Source organism: Mobula birostris, chromosome 16 (genome assembly GCF_030028105.1).
Source record: "Mobula birostris isolate sMobBir1 chromosome 16, sMobBir1.hap1, whole genome shotgun sequence".
Classification (NCBI taxonomy): Eukaryota; Metazoa; Chordata; class Chondrichthyes; order Myliobatiformes; family Myliobatidae; genus Mobula; species Mobula birostris.
The window spans coordinates 8,682,538-8,699,436 of NC_092385.1; the positions used below are offsets into that span (position 1 = coordinate 8,682,538).

The 16,899-nt window shown below is 44.8% G+C and overlaps 1 protein-coding gene across 1 annotated transcript in view; it reads right to left on the reverse strand.

Moving 5' to 3' along the window:
• Positions 1-15,439, reverse strand: part of col7a1l (collagen type VII alpha 1-like) — a 363,635-nt gene extending 348,196 nt beyond the window's left edge. Inside the window, exon 1 of the mRNA XM_072281015.1 lies at positions 15,251-15,439. The gene's annotated coding sequence lies outside the window, so the exon portion shown is untranslated. The remainder of the gene's footprint in view (positions 1-15,250) is intronic.
• Between the last annotated feature and the right edge of the window lie 1,460 nt (positions 15,440-16,899).

The window sequence follows — 16,899 nt, forward strand, 5'->3', positions numbered from 1 at the left end:
CCACTAGATTCAGGAACAGCTAATATCCTTCAACCATCAGGCTCTTGAACTGGTGTGGATAACTGCACTCACTCCAACACTGAACTGATTCCACAACCTATGGACTCACTTTCAAGGATCCCGCACCTCATGTTCTTAGTTTTATTTATTACTTGATTATTATTATTTTATTTTTGTATTTGCACAGGTTGTTGTCTTTTGCACATTAGTTGTTTGTCTGACTTCGTATACTGTTTTTCATTGATTCTATTGTGTGAATGCCCAGGACAAAATGAATCTCAGAATAGTAATATGGTGTCCTACGTTTATTTTGATAATAAATTTACTTTGAACTTATTCATTTTTCCTCTGATTTTTTTTGAATCATGACACTCAACTTTCCACTATTTTAAAATACTCTTTTTCTTCAAGAACATCTTCAAAAGGCGATGCCTCAAAAAAGTTGTATCCATCATGGAGCGCCCCACCAGCCAGGGCATGCTCTCTTTTCATGACCACCATCAGGCAGTGGGTACGGGAACCTGAAAACACTCAACGTTATAGGAACAACTACTTCTCTCCCACCATTAGTTTTCTCAATGGACAATGAACACACGAACACAGACTCGTTAGTTTTATTCCTCACTATTTATTGAATTTTTATATTTATATATAATTTATGGGATATTTTATGTATTGCACTGTACTGCTGGCGCAAAACAACAAAATTCATGAAATAGGTCAGTGATAACAAACCTGATTCTAATTCTTTTCATTCTTTGTCCAAGTGCAAAACCTCACCTTTTCCTAAACTCTCATCCTTCTGCCACCTTCCTGCCCACTTCTTTTTGCTGTGTCACCTTGCCGGCTAACTTTGTAAATGCCACACTCTGTCCTTATATTAAAAGAGCCAAGGACCAGCTGAGAGCCTAAGACTGATCCCTCTGATACCTTGCTGCTCACGACTGTCAATCCGAAAGCAACGTTATTTCTTTATACACTCTGCAGTGTTCTGTCAACTTTTTATAAGACCATAAGACATAGGAGCAGAATTACGCCATTTGGCCCATCGAGTCTGATCTGCCATTCAATCATGGCTGATCCTTTTTTTTCTCCTCCACAACTCTATTTCCCAGCCTTCTCCCCATAACCTTTGATGCCATGTCCAATCAAGAACCTATCAATCTCTGCCTTAAATACACCCAGAGACCTGGCCTCCACTGCTGCATGTGGCAACAAATTCCACAAATTCACCATCCTCTGGCTAAAGAAATTTCTCTGCATCTCTGTTTTGAATGGAAGCCCCTCTATTCTGAGGCTGTGCCCTCTTGTCTTAGACTCTCCCACCATGGGAAACATCCTTCCCCACATCTACTCTGTTTAGGCCTTTCAACATTTGAAAGGTTTCAATGAGATCCCCCCTCATCCTTCTAAGTTCCAGTGAGTACAGACCCAGAGCCATCAAATGTTTCTCATATGATAACCCTTTCATTCCTGGAATCATCCTTGTGAACTTCCTCTGGACCCTCTCCAACGTCAGCACATCTCTTCTAAGATGAGGAGCCCAAAACTGTTCACAATACTCAGGGTGAGGCCTCACCAGTGCCTTATAAAGCCTCAGCATCACATTCCTGCTCTTGTATTCTAGACCTCTTGAGATGAATGCTAACATGGCATTTGCCTTCCTCACCACTGACTCAACCTGCAAGTTAACCGTTACAATGTTCTGCACAAGGGCTCCCAAGTCCCTTTGCATCTCAAATTTTTGGATTTTGTCCCAGTTTAGAAAATAGTCTGTACATTTATTTTTACTACCAAAGTGCTTGACCATGCATTTTCCAACATTATATTTCATTTGGCACTTTCTTGCCCATTCTCCTAATCTGTCTAAGTCCTTCTGCATCCTTCCTGTTTCCCCAACACTACCTGCCCTCCACCAATCTTCGTATCATTTGCAAACTTGGCAACAAAGCCATCTATTCCATCATCTAAGTTATTGATATACAGCATAAAAAGAAGCGGTCCCAACACCGACCCCTGCAGAACACCACTAGTCACTGGCAACCAACCTTTTATTCCCACTCACTGCCTCCTACCAATCAGCCAATGCTCTAACCATGTTAGTAACTTTCCCGTAATACCATGGGCTCTTAACTTGATAAGCAGCTTCATGTGTGGCACATTGTCAAAGGCCTTCTGAAAATGCAAATATACAACATCCACTACATCCCCTTTATCTATCCTACTTGTAATCTTCTCAAAGAATTCCAACAGGTTCGTCAGGCAGAATTTTCCCTTAAAGAAACCATGCTGATTTTGTCCTATCTTGTCCTGTGTCACCAAGTACTCCATCACCTCATCCTTAACAATTGGCTCTAACATCTTCCCAACCACTGAGGTCAGGCTAACGTCTTTAATTTCCTTTCTGTTGCCTTCCTCCTTTCTTAAAGGGTGGGGTGACATTTGCAATTTTCCTGTCCTCTGGCACCATGCCAGAGTCCAATGATTTTTGAAAGATCATTTCTAACGTCACCACAATCTCTAATGCTACCTCTTTCAGAACCCTAGGGTTCAGTTCTCTGGTCCGGGTGACTTATGTACTTTTAGGTCTTTCAGCTTTTTGAGCACCTTCTCTCTCGTAACAGTAACTGCACCCACTTCTCTTCCTTCACATACCACAACATCTGGCACACTGCTAGTGTCTTCCACAGGAAAGACTGATGCAAAATACTCATTTAGGTTCAGCAGCCATCTCCTTGTCCCTCGTTATTATTTCTCCTGCCTCAATTTCTAGTAGTCCTATATCCATTCTTATCTCTCTTTTATTTTTTACATACCTGAAAAAGCTTTTACTATCCACTTTGATATTATTTGCTAGCTTGCTTTCATATTTCATTTTTTCCCTTCTAATGGTTTTTTAGTTACTCTCTGTAGGTTTTTAAAAACTTCCCAATCCCCTATCTTCCCACTAATTTTTGCTTTGTTGTATGCCCTCTATTTTGTTTTTACATGAGCTTTGACTTCCTTTGTCAGCCACGGTTATACTATTTTGCCATTTGAGTATTTCTTCATTTTTGAAATACACGTGTCCTGCACCTTCCTCATTTTTCCCAGAAACGAATGCCATTACTGCTCTGCTGACATCCCTGCCCGTGGTAGTAATCCAGAAATTACTACCCTGGAGGCCCTGCTTCTCAGCTTTCTACCTAGCTTTCTAAAATCTCTTTTCAGGACCTCGTTGCTTTTCCTTCCTATGTCATTGGTACCAATATGTACCAAGGCATCCGGCTGCTCTCCCTCCCTCTCCCAAATGTTGTGGAAGCGATCCGAGACGTCCCCGATCCTGGCACCCGGGAGGCAACATAACATCCGGGTGTCCCGGTTATGTTCACAGAATCTCCTGTCTATTCCCTTCATTATTGAGTCCCCTATCTGAACTTGTTTCCCCCCTCCACAGGGTCAATCCCAACTCTGGACCCTCTCCAATGCCAGCACAATAAGAGGCCCAAGACTACTCACAATACTCCAGATGTGGTCTGACCAATGCCTTAGAAAGACTCAGCATTACATCCTTGCTTTTATTATTCCAGTCCTTTGGAAATCAATGTTATTATTGTATTTACCTTCCTTACCACCAACTCAACCTGCAAATTAACCTTTAGGGAACCCTGCACTAGGACTCCCAAGTCCCTTTGCACCTCCAATATCTGAATTTGCATTCTGTTTAGAAAATAATCTGCACCTTTATTCCATCTAACGAAGTTCATGACCACACTGTAGTCTATCCGACACTTCTTTGTCATTCTCCCAATCTGTCTTATTTCTTATTCACAGATACAGCACCTGTAACAGGCCCTTTGAGCCCAAAGATCCAGCATCGCCCAATTACACCCACGTGACCAATTCACCTACTTACACCTTTGGGACGTGAGAAGAAACTGGAGCACCCGGGGGAAACCAAAGCAGCCATGGGGAGAAGGTACAAACTCCTTACAGACAGAGGTAGGAATTGAACCCGGATCGTCGGTGCTGTAAAGCGTTGGGCTGAACACTTCGCCACCGTGCCGCTCCCTGTCCAAATCCTTCTGCAGACTCTGCGCTTCGTCAGCACTGCCAGCCCCTCCAGCCATCTCTGCATCATCCGGAACCTTGGCCGAAAAGCTATCAATTCCGCCATCCAGATTATTAACATACAACTTGAAAAGTAGCGGTCCCAACAGTGACCCCAGTGGAACACCACTCATCACCAACAGACAGAATAGGCCTACTTTATTCTCACTCTCTGTCTTCTGCCCATCAACCAAACTCCTATCCATGTTAGCAGTTTTCCTTTATCACCAGGGGTTCTTATAAAGCACCATCACGTGCAGCACCTTGTCAAAGGCGTTCGGAAAATACGAGCGAACAACATCCACCGACTTTCCTTTATCATTTCTATCTGTTACTTCCTCAAAGAATTCCAACAGATTTGTCAAGCAAGATTTCTTTCTTAAGGAAACCATGCTGACTTTGGCCTGTTTTATCATGTGTTGTGGATAAAAGTACACTGAGGTGCTACAAGAGAGGGATACAGAGGACTCTAGTGTCCACCAGCAAGGATCCTCAAGGCCACAGCACACGTCAACAAGGTGGTGCCAAAGACAAAGGGGTACTTGCCTTCTTTAGCTGGGGTGTAGAATTCAAGAACAGAGAGGTTACAATACAGCTTTATACCACAGTCGACAGCTGGAATATTGTGCACAGTTGTGGTTACTACACCCCAGGAAGGAGGTGATTGCTTTGGAAAGCTATGAGGACAGACAGGGCAGATGAGGCTGAGGGGGTCCTGATTGAGAGATACAAAATTATAAAAGATATATTCATTCAGTGGTCACTTTATTAGATACTTCTGTACCTAAAAGTGGCCACTTTGCGCATGTTTGTGGTCTGCTGCTGCTGTAGCCCATCCAAGCTTTGAGTGTTGTGTGCTCAGAGATGGTCTTCTGCACACCACTGCTGTAATGTGCATTTATTCCAGCTGTTGTCACCTCCCTGTCAGCTTGAACCAGCCTGGCCATTCTCCTCTGACTTCTCTCATTAACAAGGTATTTTTGCCCACAGAACTGCCACTCATTGGGTTTTTTTTTTGTTTTTATGTCTGGCCATTCTCTGTAAACCCCAGACTGCTGTGTGTGAGATGTGGTAAGTCAGGGAGACCTACAGCCTCACGGACAACCACATCTGCAACAGGTGCACCGAGCTGCAGCTCCGCAGAGAACGTGTTAAGGAACTGGAGGTGCAGCTCGATGGCCCTCGGCTCATACGGGAGACTGAGGAGGTGATAGACAGGAGCTACAGGTGGTCACCCCTAGGTTGCAGGAGGCAGGTAACTGGGTGACTGTCAGGAGAAGGATAGGAAATGGGTAGCCGGTGCAGAGTTTTGAACTGAATTGACTTTACTTCTTACATCCTTCATATACATGAGGAGTAAAAATCTTTATACTACGTATCTGTCTAAATAGTCATTTGTAATAAATAAATGTTATGTATAACAGAATAGTCAATATGGCATAGAAATACAATTGTATCAGCATGAATTAATCAGTCTGATGGCCTGGTGGAAGAAGCTGTCTGGGAGCCTGCTGGTTCTGGTGTTTATGCTGTGGTACCGTTTCCCAGATGGTAGCAGTTGGGACAGTTTGTGGTTGGGGTGACTCGGGTCCCCAATGATCCTTTAGGCCCTTTTTACACACCTGTCTTTGTGAATGTCCTGCATAGTGGGAAGTTCACATATACAGATGCGCTGGGCTGTCCGCACCACTCTCTGCAGAGTACCCCTGTGGCCATTCTCCTCTAAAAATAAGGATACCGCTTTGGATACTGTTGAGGGGGACAGCCTACCAGAGGGGAGCTGCAGAGATTGGTACTGAGTCTGTCGAAGTGGCTCAGAAGAGAACAGAGGTGAAGAGGAGATTCCGTAGTCAGAGGAACAGAGATGAGACACCTGAAAGCTAGTCTGGTTATGGTGGGCCAAGACCACCAACCCTGTCAATCCAATGGGCCATTTGAACTGGCCTTGGTTCAAGGACAAATAGGAATGAGCAGTGAATGGTGACTCGACCAATACTCACGTTCAGGGAATGAATAGAGAAGAAAAGCACGGATAACTGAGGGAGCAGGGCTGGGTGTTGAGACAGGGAGAACGAGAATCAGAATCAGGATCAGGTTTAATATCACTGGCATATGTCAGGAAATTGTTATGGATTACAGAGTTACAAAATACACATGGACTAAGATGTTAACTGTCCTGTGCCATCACCAGTGGGATCATCAGTTGATCTGCCACCTGTCTTCAGGAGTTTTGGCCTGCTTATGATCAAGACTCCTTCGAGGCGGTGGGCCAGCAGTGCTAAAGCACCACCTCCCACTGGTGAGCTTAAAAACTTGGCATCTGCCTCTATCAGAGTTGTTGGTCACTTCCATCCAACAGATAGTCTACTCTTCAGGTGTCTATGCAACTACTGAAGGGTTTGCAAGATATGTATACACTGTCTGACTATCTGTCCCTCTGGACATACTTGGTCCACACCCATGCTGATCCTTTCTCTGCTGCCTCAGCTACAGCCCTGCTGGTTGACTTGATCTCTCTTCTAGTGAAGCCAAGGTCACGCAGCCACTTCTGGAGAGTGAACGCAATAAACCCACGGCAGCCTACTTCGAATGGATAGCATGAGACCTTCCACCCTCTGTCTCTGCACTCTGATCTCAACTCTGCATACTTGGTTAACTTGCGCTCATGGGCTTCATCGATGTTGTCTTCCCAGGGTACTGTGAGTTGACCAATAACCACTTCTCTACTGGTGTCAGACCATACGATTCCAAGCTCTCTCCTCAACCTACTAATCTCCTCCTGGCGCCTGCTTGGTTGCTGTGTAGGCTTTGCTTTCTTCAACTCAACCAAACCAAACCTGTACTTTCCAACATCGTAAATCATATCGCCCATCACTTCCAACTTTCTCTTTGATGTTCCCCTGAGCGTGTTCTCCAACATCATACTGATATCCTCATCAAACACCCGCCAAGCCTTCTCATCTACCATTGCTGGCCACTTGACCTTCCTCTTCTTCTCTACCTCCTCGCCACCGCCATCATGCGAAGAATATACTTGGGTACTGTGGTCTGAAACCTGACCTGGGTTATCTCTCGTCTGACCTGGAGTATGATGACGCTCTCAAATAAAATCTGAAAATTATGGTAAATATATATAAAAGTTAAATTAAATTAGTGTAAAAAGAGAGGGAAAAAAAGTGAGGTAGTGTTCATGGGTTCAACATCCATTCAGAAATCAGATGGCAGAGGGGAAGAAGCTGTTCCTGAATCATTGAGTGTGTGTCTTCAGGCTCCTGCATCTCCTCCCTGACAGTAACAGTGAGAACTGGGGATAACCTGGGTGATGGAGGTCCTTAATGATGGATGCCTGCTTTTTGAGGCATCGCTGCTTGAAGATGCCCTGGCTACTACAGTGCCCATGGTGGGGCTGACTGAGTTCACAATTTTCTGCAGCTCTATTTCGATCCTGTGCAGTGTCACCCACGGTGATGCAGCCAGTCAGAATGCTCTCCATGGTACATCTGTAGAGATTTGTGAGTGATAATACACAGGGACTGACAGAAATAGAAAATGCTGGAAATACTCAGGACATCAGGCTGCATCTGTGTGGACAGAAACAGTTGTAGAGCAATACGGACAGAGACAGGCCCTTTAGCCCATCTAGTCCATGCCAACTTGTACCCTGTCCAATCCCATCAACCCACACCTACTCATAGCCCTCCATACCCCTGAGATCCATGTACTTATCCAAACTTCTCTTAAATACTGCAATTGTACCTGGCAAATCGGTTCTTTGCGGGAAAGGGACCTGTTCTCGGGGTTTCAGGACTGGCCCATTGTTCAGCACGTCAAGGGTTCGGCCTGAGAATCTGGTTTGAATTTGGAAGCCTAAGATCTCTGGGCTCTGGAGACAGGCGGATTGAGGGTCAGTGTCATGGCAGGAGACCCGTGTGTCATCGGGGGAGTCGGGATATCTGCTATGGGCCCAAAGGCCCGGGATCTTTGTGATCTTCGGGCACAGAGCTCGAAAAAGCGATGTAACGGATGTTTTAACATCATAAACCAGCCAGTTGCTTGTTGTGTCTCCCCGCTCGCTGGGAAAATGGAGACACCTCTTTCTCCCTTATTAGGGAGAGAGAGAATCTGCGGTATGTCGAATGCCGGGTGTAACGCAAAGTCTTTGGGGTAACTGCAAGTCTGTGTCTTTGCTGTTGCTTTGCTCATGCTTGAGTGCTTGAGTGCTTGGTGATGGCGCCAACGCTTGCTTTTCTTTGCCGCTGGGGGGAGGGGGGATTGTTGCTCGCTGCTGCTTCCGCGTGGGAGGCGGGGAGCTGGGGGAGACTTTGGGGTTCTTGTGTTTATCTGTCATTCATTCTTTGGGGCACTTCTCTGTTTTCATGGATGTTTGCAAAGAAAAAACATCTCAGGATGTATATTGTATACATTTCTCTGACATTAAACGGGACCTTTGAACCTTTAATATCATTCCACATTCGAGCTTCATACTGAGTGAAGTTCTCCCTCAGATTCGCCTTAAGTATTTCCCCTTCACTCATAACCTATGACCTCCAGAGTTAGCGTTTCTTTCTTTTCAGTTCTGACAGAAGATCTCTGACCTTAAACATTGACTCTGTTTCTCTTCCCACAGATGCAGCCTGGCCTGCTGACTGTTTCCAGCATCTTAGATTTTTATTTTAGATCTCCAGCACCTACAGACTTTTGTTTCCCATTTTCAATTAGTATACATGAAGATCATTCTGCAAATAAAACGGCAAATCTCCAGTTGTAGAGGATCATTCAGGACAGAAACAGGCCCTTCAGCCCAATGGGTTCATGTCGACCAAGATTCCTACCAGAGCTTTGCCTGTGTTTGGCCCAAATCCCTCTGTGAAAGGGGTTCCCAACCTTTATCCTGCCATGGACCAATGCCATGAAGCAAAGGGTCCGTGGACCCTAGGTTGGGAACCCTTGCTCTACATTCATCTATATAGTTCTCAAGGTATTGGTAGACTTTCATTCACACAGGCGTTCGAACTTCCTCATCACATTTAAACTATCAGCAGATACCTTGAGGTACAAGAGATTCTACAGATGCTGTTAACCTGAAGCAACACACACACACACACACACACACACACACACACACACACAAAGGAGCTGGAGAAACTCAGAGGATCAGGCAGCATCTGTGGAGGAAATGGACAGTCAACGTTTCGGGCCAAGATTCTTCATCAGGACTGGAAGGAAAGAGCAGGGATAGCCAGTATAAAATGGTGGGTGGGGTGGGGGAAGAGGTGGAGCACAATATTCCACTCCCATCAGGAGGGGGCAACACAGCATCTACGGCAGGACCACCAGACACAAAAATACATACTTTCCCCAAGCAGTAAGTCTGATCAACACCTCCACCCACTAACTCCATCACTACTTTATTATTTCCATCAGTCACCTTATGTACAGCCTAATGTCACTTTATGGACATTCAGTCGATGCATTTGGGTGTGTGTGTGTCTTTAATTATTATTATTGCATTCTTTATTGTTTCTGGGGCTTATTTTGTGCTACAACAGATCCAGAGTAACAATTATTTCATTCTTACACGTGTGTACAGGAAATGACATTAAACAATCTTGAAGAGCTGGCTGATAGTTGAATCCAGGTGAGGTGGGCAGGTGAGGGAAGAATTTTTATCAGGTAAACGACACCAACTACCCATTGCCACCAGCCATAGTGTGTGCTCCAGCACTTCTGAGTGGCTGTACGCATATGCTCTCCATCACCGTCAGGATGTTGGAGGGTATGACCAAAGGAATGGGAACCAGTTGCAAAGGGTTTGTGCGGATTCTCAAACCTGAGGGAAAATATGTTAAGCACGTTCCAGTTGCAAGCATGGTTACAGCGCAGTTCACCCAATGGAGATGGGCTAATCATTGCTTCAATTTTCTTGCACCTGTCCACCTCTGACATGAAAGCAATCCAATTGTTTAAACATCAGTCATTTCTTCAGTGACAAGAAACACACACACAGAACGCTGGAGGAACTCAGCTGGTCAGGCATCATCTACGGGAAAGAATAACAGTCGATGTTTCGGGCTGAGACCCTTCATCAGGACTGGAAAGGAAGGAGGAAGAAGCAAGAATGGGGAAGTGAGAGGGAGGGGAAGGAATACAAGCTGTCAGGTGGTAGGTGGGACCAGGTGAGGGGGCAGGTAGGTGGGACCAGGTGAGGGGGAGGCAGGTAGGTGGAACCAGGTGAGGGGGGGCAGGTAGGTGGAACCAGGTGAGGGGGGGGCAGGTAGGTGGGTGGGGGAGATGAATGAAGTGAGAAACTGGGAGGTGATAGGCGGAAAAGGTAAAGGGCTGAAGAAGGAATCTGATAGCAGAGGAGAATGGACCATGGGAGAAAGAGAAGGAGGAGGGGCACCAGAGGAAGGTGATGGTCAGGTGAGGAGAAGAGAAGGGGTAAGGGGGGAGCTAGAATAGGGAATGGTAAAAGAAAGCCGGGGGCGGGGGATGTAAAATTACTGGAAGTCAGAGAAATCTATGTTCATGCCATCAGGTTGGAGGCTACCCAAATGGAATGAGGTGTTGCTCCTCCATCCTGAGTGGCCTCATCGTAGAAATGCCATGTCAGAATGGGAATCAGGATGGGGATTGGAATTAAAATATTTGGCCACAGGGAAATCTTGCTTGCTGCGGATAGAGCGAAAGTGCTCAACAAAGTGGTGTCCAATTTAAGTCGGGACTCTCCAACATGCCAAGCAACTTCTGCTAATCATAGTTCCTATGGTATATCACATTGACTCATTCAATGTTACATAATAAGACACACAGCACTTCTTCCAGAGTCTTTACCCACCATCCATTGGCTTCTTAAACCTGGCATAACCAATAGTACTACCATGTTCATAGCAGTGACTCAGCTGGTAACACTGCCTACTCTGTGCTGAAAGGCTGTGAGTCATATCTGAGTCTGGGATGTGACTGGAAAAATGATGAGGCTCCATTGCTGAAAATGCTCTGACTTCTCAGAGCAAAGTAAAAGCAAAAGAGAGGGCATACAAGGAAGCCAGAGCTAGTGGGAAGATAGAGGGTTGGGAACCTTTTAAAAACTTGCAGAAGGAAACCAAGAAGGTTATTTGGAAGGAAAAGATGAATTATGAAACGAAGCTGATGACTAATATCAAAGAAGATACTCAAAGCTTTTTTAAGTATACAAAGGGTAAAAGAAAGTCAAGGGTAGATATAGGACCAATGGAAAATGATGCTGGAGATATTGTAATGAGAGATGCAGAGATGGCAGGGGAACTGAATGCGTATTTTGCATCAGCCTTCACAGTGGAAGATGTCTGCAGTATACCAGACTTTCAAGAGTGTCAGGGAAGTGAAGTTTGTGCAGTGAAAATTACAACTGAGAAGGTGTTCAGAAAGCTTAATGGTCAGAAGGTGGATAAATATCCTAGACCTGATGGAATACACCTTCGGGTTCTGAAGGAAGTAGCTGGAGAGATTGCAGAGGCATTAACCATGATCTTTTAAGAATCGATAGATCCTGGCACTGTACCAGATGACTGGAAAACTGCAAATGTTACTCAGCTATTTAAGAAGGGGTGGAGGCAGCAGAAAGGAAACTATAGACCTGTTAGCCTGACATCAGTAGTTGGGAAGTTGTTGGAATCGATTGTTAGAGATGAGATTACGGAGTACCTAGAGGTACATGACATGATAGGCCAAAGCCAGCATGGTTTCCTGAAAGGAAAATCCTGCCTGACAAACCTACTGCGATTCTTTGAGGAAATTACAAGCAAGATAGACAATGAAGATGCAGTAGACATGGTGTACTTGGATTTTCAGAATGCCTTTGACAAGGTGCCACACATGAGGTTGTTTAGCAAGAAAAGAGCCAATGGAATTATAGGGAAGTTGGACCATTGGCTGGTCGGCAGAAAACAGAGAGTGGGAATAAAGGGATCCTATTCTGGCTGGCTGCTGGTTACCAGTGGAGTTCCACAGTGGTCAGTGTTGGAACCGCTGCTTTTTACAATGTATGTCGAAGATTTGGACAACGGTATTAATGGATTTGTGGCTAAATTTGCCAATGATACAAAGATAGGTGGAGAAGTGGGTAGTGTTGAGGAAACAGAGAGCCTGCAGAGAGACTTAGATAGTTTAGGGAATGGGCAAAGAAGTGGCGAATGGTGGAAAATGTATGGTCATGCACTTTGTGGAAGAAATAAATGGGCAGACTATTATTTAGATGGGGAGAGAATTCAAAATGCAGAGATGCAAAGCGACGGGAGTCCTTGTGCAGGAAACCCTAAAGGTTAACCTCCAGGTTGAGTCGGTTGTGAAGAAGGCGAATGGAATGTTGACATTCATTTCTAGAGGTATAGAATATAAGAGCAGGGATGTAATGTTGAGGCTCTATAAGGCACTTGTGAGACCACACTTGGAGTATTGTGTGCAGTTCTGGGGTCCTTATTTTAGAAAGGATATACTGACATTGGAGAGGGTTCAGAGAAGATTCACAAGAATGATTCCAGGAGTGAAAGGGTTACCGTATGATGAACGTCTGGCAGCCCTTGGGCTGTATTCCCTGGAATTCAGGGGAATGAGGGGGGATCCCATAGAAACATTCCGAATGTTAAAAGGCCTGAACAGATTAGATATGGCAAAGTTATTTCCCATGGTAGGAGATTCTAGGACAAGAGGGCATGACTTTAGGATTGAAGGACATCCATTTAGAACTGAGATGCGGAGAAATTATTTTAGTCAGAGGGTGGTAAATCTGTGTAATTTGTTGCCACGAGCGGCTGTGGAGACCAAGTAATTGGGTGTATTTAAGGCAAGATAGATAGGTTCTTGATTAGCCAGGGCATCAAAGGGCACGGGGTGAAGGCAGGGGGAGTGGGGATGACTGGAAGAATTGGATCAGCCCATGATTGAATGGCGAAGCAGACTCGATGGGCCGAGTGGCCTACTCCTGCTCCTATATCTTATGGTCTTATGGCAACCATTAACCTTGGGTCTTGTCAATCATGGCACAGCCCAGGGTGCCACTGGCAGCACCTTGCTGTTCAAAAATACTGGAGTACATTGACAATAATGTGCTTTGGAATGCTTCAAAAGGAGCATAAAAGATATAGAGAGATAAGTTTTGATATTTTAGTCAAACATTTGCAGAGTTGGTTTCTCTATCTCTCTGTGTTTCTGTGTCACTGCCTGTGGATCTCACTCTCTATCTATCTTTCTATCTCACTCTCTATCTCTAATCTCTATACCTCCATCTTTCTCACTCTCTCTATCTCTCTGGACCACGAGACTCTGAGCACTGAGAGTACCAAGGTTCTGGTGATCTGTCACAGGCCCTCACTACATGCCAGACAGAGGCTGACAGTTTTCTGGAAGCTCCTGAGACTCGGGCGGTGTGTCGGAGCGTGGCGCTGAAGCCGTGGTCTTACCGACTGACAAGGCAGGCAGAATGGGCCGCACAGCCGACCCCTGCTTCTATTTCTCACTGTGTTCCGATCCGGGAAGGCAGAGCGTCCCCTGCCTAAAGTCCCCATCACCTGTCCTTTCTCAAGCGCCTCGTCCCACTTCCTCCACTTTCCCTTCGGTTTAACCGCGGGTTTTTTTTTAGGGGGAGGGGTGGTTGTGATGGTGGAGTTGAAATCGGAGGTCTGTTAAACCCGAGCAACACACACAAAATTTTGGAGGCGCTCGGCAGACCAGGCAGCGTCTATGGAAACAAGTAGAGTCGACGTTTCTGGCCGAGACGCTTCGGCGGGACCGGGTCAGAGGCTGGGATGGGACAGGTAGTCATCCGGGTGCACTTGCCCGAGGTTTCTTTACATCCTTCGGATCATCCAAGGCTTCTACATTAGATATGCAAATAATATCAAACTAACACAGAATGGGAGAAAGGATCCGTCGCGACAGATGATTGCCATGGTCAAAAATATATTGCATCAAGCTTTAAAACTTTTAAATATGTTCTGCAGTACATTATAACGATTAGCGATCATCTACATTTACGTAGCGCCTTTCATGATATTTCGAAACCATAAAGCGATAAACTTCGCGCCATTTTATAAATTTCTTCCTCCAGGCAACTAATCTGATCAACCATTCTATTGACACCCCACCTGTTCCACTGCACTCCAGATAGAAATTTAAACCACTTTTAAAATATAGTTTTATAGTTAAGTACATAAGTGTTTATGTACATTTTATTTCATATCCGTCCTTTAACCTTTTATAAAACTTTATTTTATATAATTATTTATAATCGTTGAAAGTTGGTTTTCTTTCGTTGCATGTCCTTGACGCACAGCAAATTCCTAATTCATGTAAATGTACAGGGCGAATAAAGTTAATCTTTGATCTCAAGTTAAACTAATGTAATATTAGTAAGAACAACAGAAAATGCGGAGTTATCTTTTAAGTGGCGTTGATTGCGCGATACAACGTTGAAATGGTGACATTCAACGGGGAGGTGAGGGGACATTGGGTTTAACGGCAGTGTGGCACTCTCTCAGCCCGGTCGCTGTGAATGTCCGAGCAGAGGGGACTCGCTTGGAGTGCCGGTGGACTGACTAGTCTGTGGTGTCTGCATGCGTCGGTTTAACCGCTCTTTCCCCAAGCCCAGTTTGTTCATCTCTCTAATCATGGAACGACAGTCCTTTGATTTTTTTTAAAGGGGAGACATGAGAGTAAACGGAGGCTGAGATTTAGAGCAAAAAGCAATCTGCTGGAGGAATTCGGCGTGTCGAACGGCGTCTCTAAGGGAAAGGGCTGGTCGAGACGTCAGGTGCGGGGTTTCGACCCCAACTACCGACGCTGCTCGACCCGCTGAGTTCCTCCAGCAGTTAGTTTTCCGCTCTTAGACTTTTAACAATGATCTTGTCTGCGCGTTCTCTTCAGAATTCAAAACATAAAGCAACGAGAGTTTCCAACTCAAAAAAGAAGTTAACTAAATTAATCAAACGTACAAAATTGCAGGTGGGGTAGCGGGGAGATACCCAGCGGGGTTCAATTATATCCGATTAAAGGGCTATTAAAATTCAAGTGAAGAACAGCTCCATCCTTGGATTGGGTAACAACTCAAAAGTTTCATATCACTTGCAAGTTTGTGTTCAAAACGCCCCAGAACAGCTAATTCCGAACCCGTGGCTCACATTACCTGCTTTTGAGTTAAAAGTGCAATTCCCGAGGTTCTCCGAAGACTGCAAACCCAGCGACTTCGCGCTCAGTTCAAATCCATGTCGCCGTAACAATTCGACTGCAGCGACACACACGCACACAAAGGCTCGCACGAAAATCCCGAGCCCCTCTGTCCGCTCCACGCTCTCTCGATTCCGCTGCAGCCTTCTTAACTGGGATTGCATGCAAGTTTTGTCCCAGCCCATTCTCGCTCGGACAGGCAGTCCTGCCTTATGCAATGCAACCAATAATATTCAAAGAAATACATTGTGGCATTGTCCTTTTTGTTTCAGGTGGGATTTATATAAATCTGTATCCAAACTATGGAATAAATCCCTGTTCAATGAATAACCACGACCAGTTCTTAATCATATCCCTCTCTTCAATGGAATCGTTTGAAAGTGTACAGCATTTGCAGAGTATAATAGGGGTTGTTTGTTGAAGCAAAGAAATGATTCCATAACTTCCCAAAGTTATTAAACATTTAGTATATAAAAAAGAAAATCGCAACACACACACAAAATGCTGGAGGAACTCAGCAGGTCGGATATTATCTATGGAGGGGAATGAACAGTTGATGTTTATTCAGAAAACAAAAAATACCTGTGTATAAACAGAAGAAATTCTGCAGATGCTGGAAATCCAGTGTAACACACACACACACACACAAAATGCTGAAGGAACTCAGCAGGTCAGGCAGCATCTATGAAGGGGAATAAAGAGTCGACGTTTCAGGCCAAGGTGTCCTGATGAATGAAATGTCTCCGCCTGAAACGTTGACTGTTTATTCCTCTCCATAGATGCTGTCCGACCTGCTGAAAACTTGTGTGTAGTCAGAGATGATGCAGTTAGCAGAGCTCCAGTGACCTGGGCACAATCCCGACCTCAGATGCTGTCTTTGTGGAGTTTGCAGGTTTCCTCCCAATTCCCTGAGGTGCTTCCTGGATTGGAGGGCTTCAAAGAGATTGGATAGGCTGGCCTTGTTCGTAGGGAAGGATGCTGAGGTGTGACCTAATAGGATATATGATTGGTGTAGATAGGGTAGATGATCGGAATCCTTTTCCCATGGTTGAGGTGTCAAAACAAGAGAGCACAGTTTTAAGGTGAGAGGGTAGAGATTTAAAGGGGAATCTGAGGGGTAAGTTTTCTACACAGGAAGTGATTAATATTTGCGCCCCACTCCAGAGGAATTGGTTCAGTCAGATACAATGACTATGCTGAGATATTTAGACAGACCCTACATCAGGAAGGCACAGAAGGATATTCTACTGATGGACACAAATATGATTAGTTTAGATGGGCAAAGAGATTGGTATAGATATGGTGGGTCAAGTAGCCTGTTTCTGTGCTGTGCAATTCTGTGACTCTATAACTCAAAATGTTCAAGTTGGCAGTTGAACTGGTCATTGTAAATTTCCCCTAGCTAGAGATGAACAGAATGAGAATGAGAATCAGGTTTATCACTGCCTTACATGATATGAAATATGTTGGTCTGCAGCAGCAGTGCAGCACGAAGACATAAAATTACTATAAATTATAAAATTAATAATCGTCGTTATTATGTGCCGCCTGGTATGATGTAGGCGATCATGGTCCCAAGATCATGATTGTCCCTGGCAAATTTTTCTA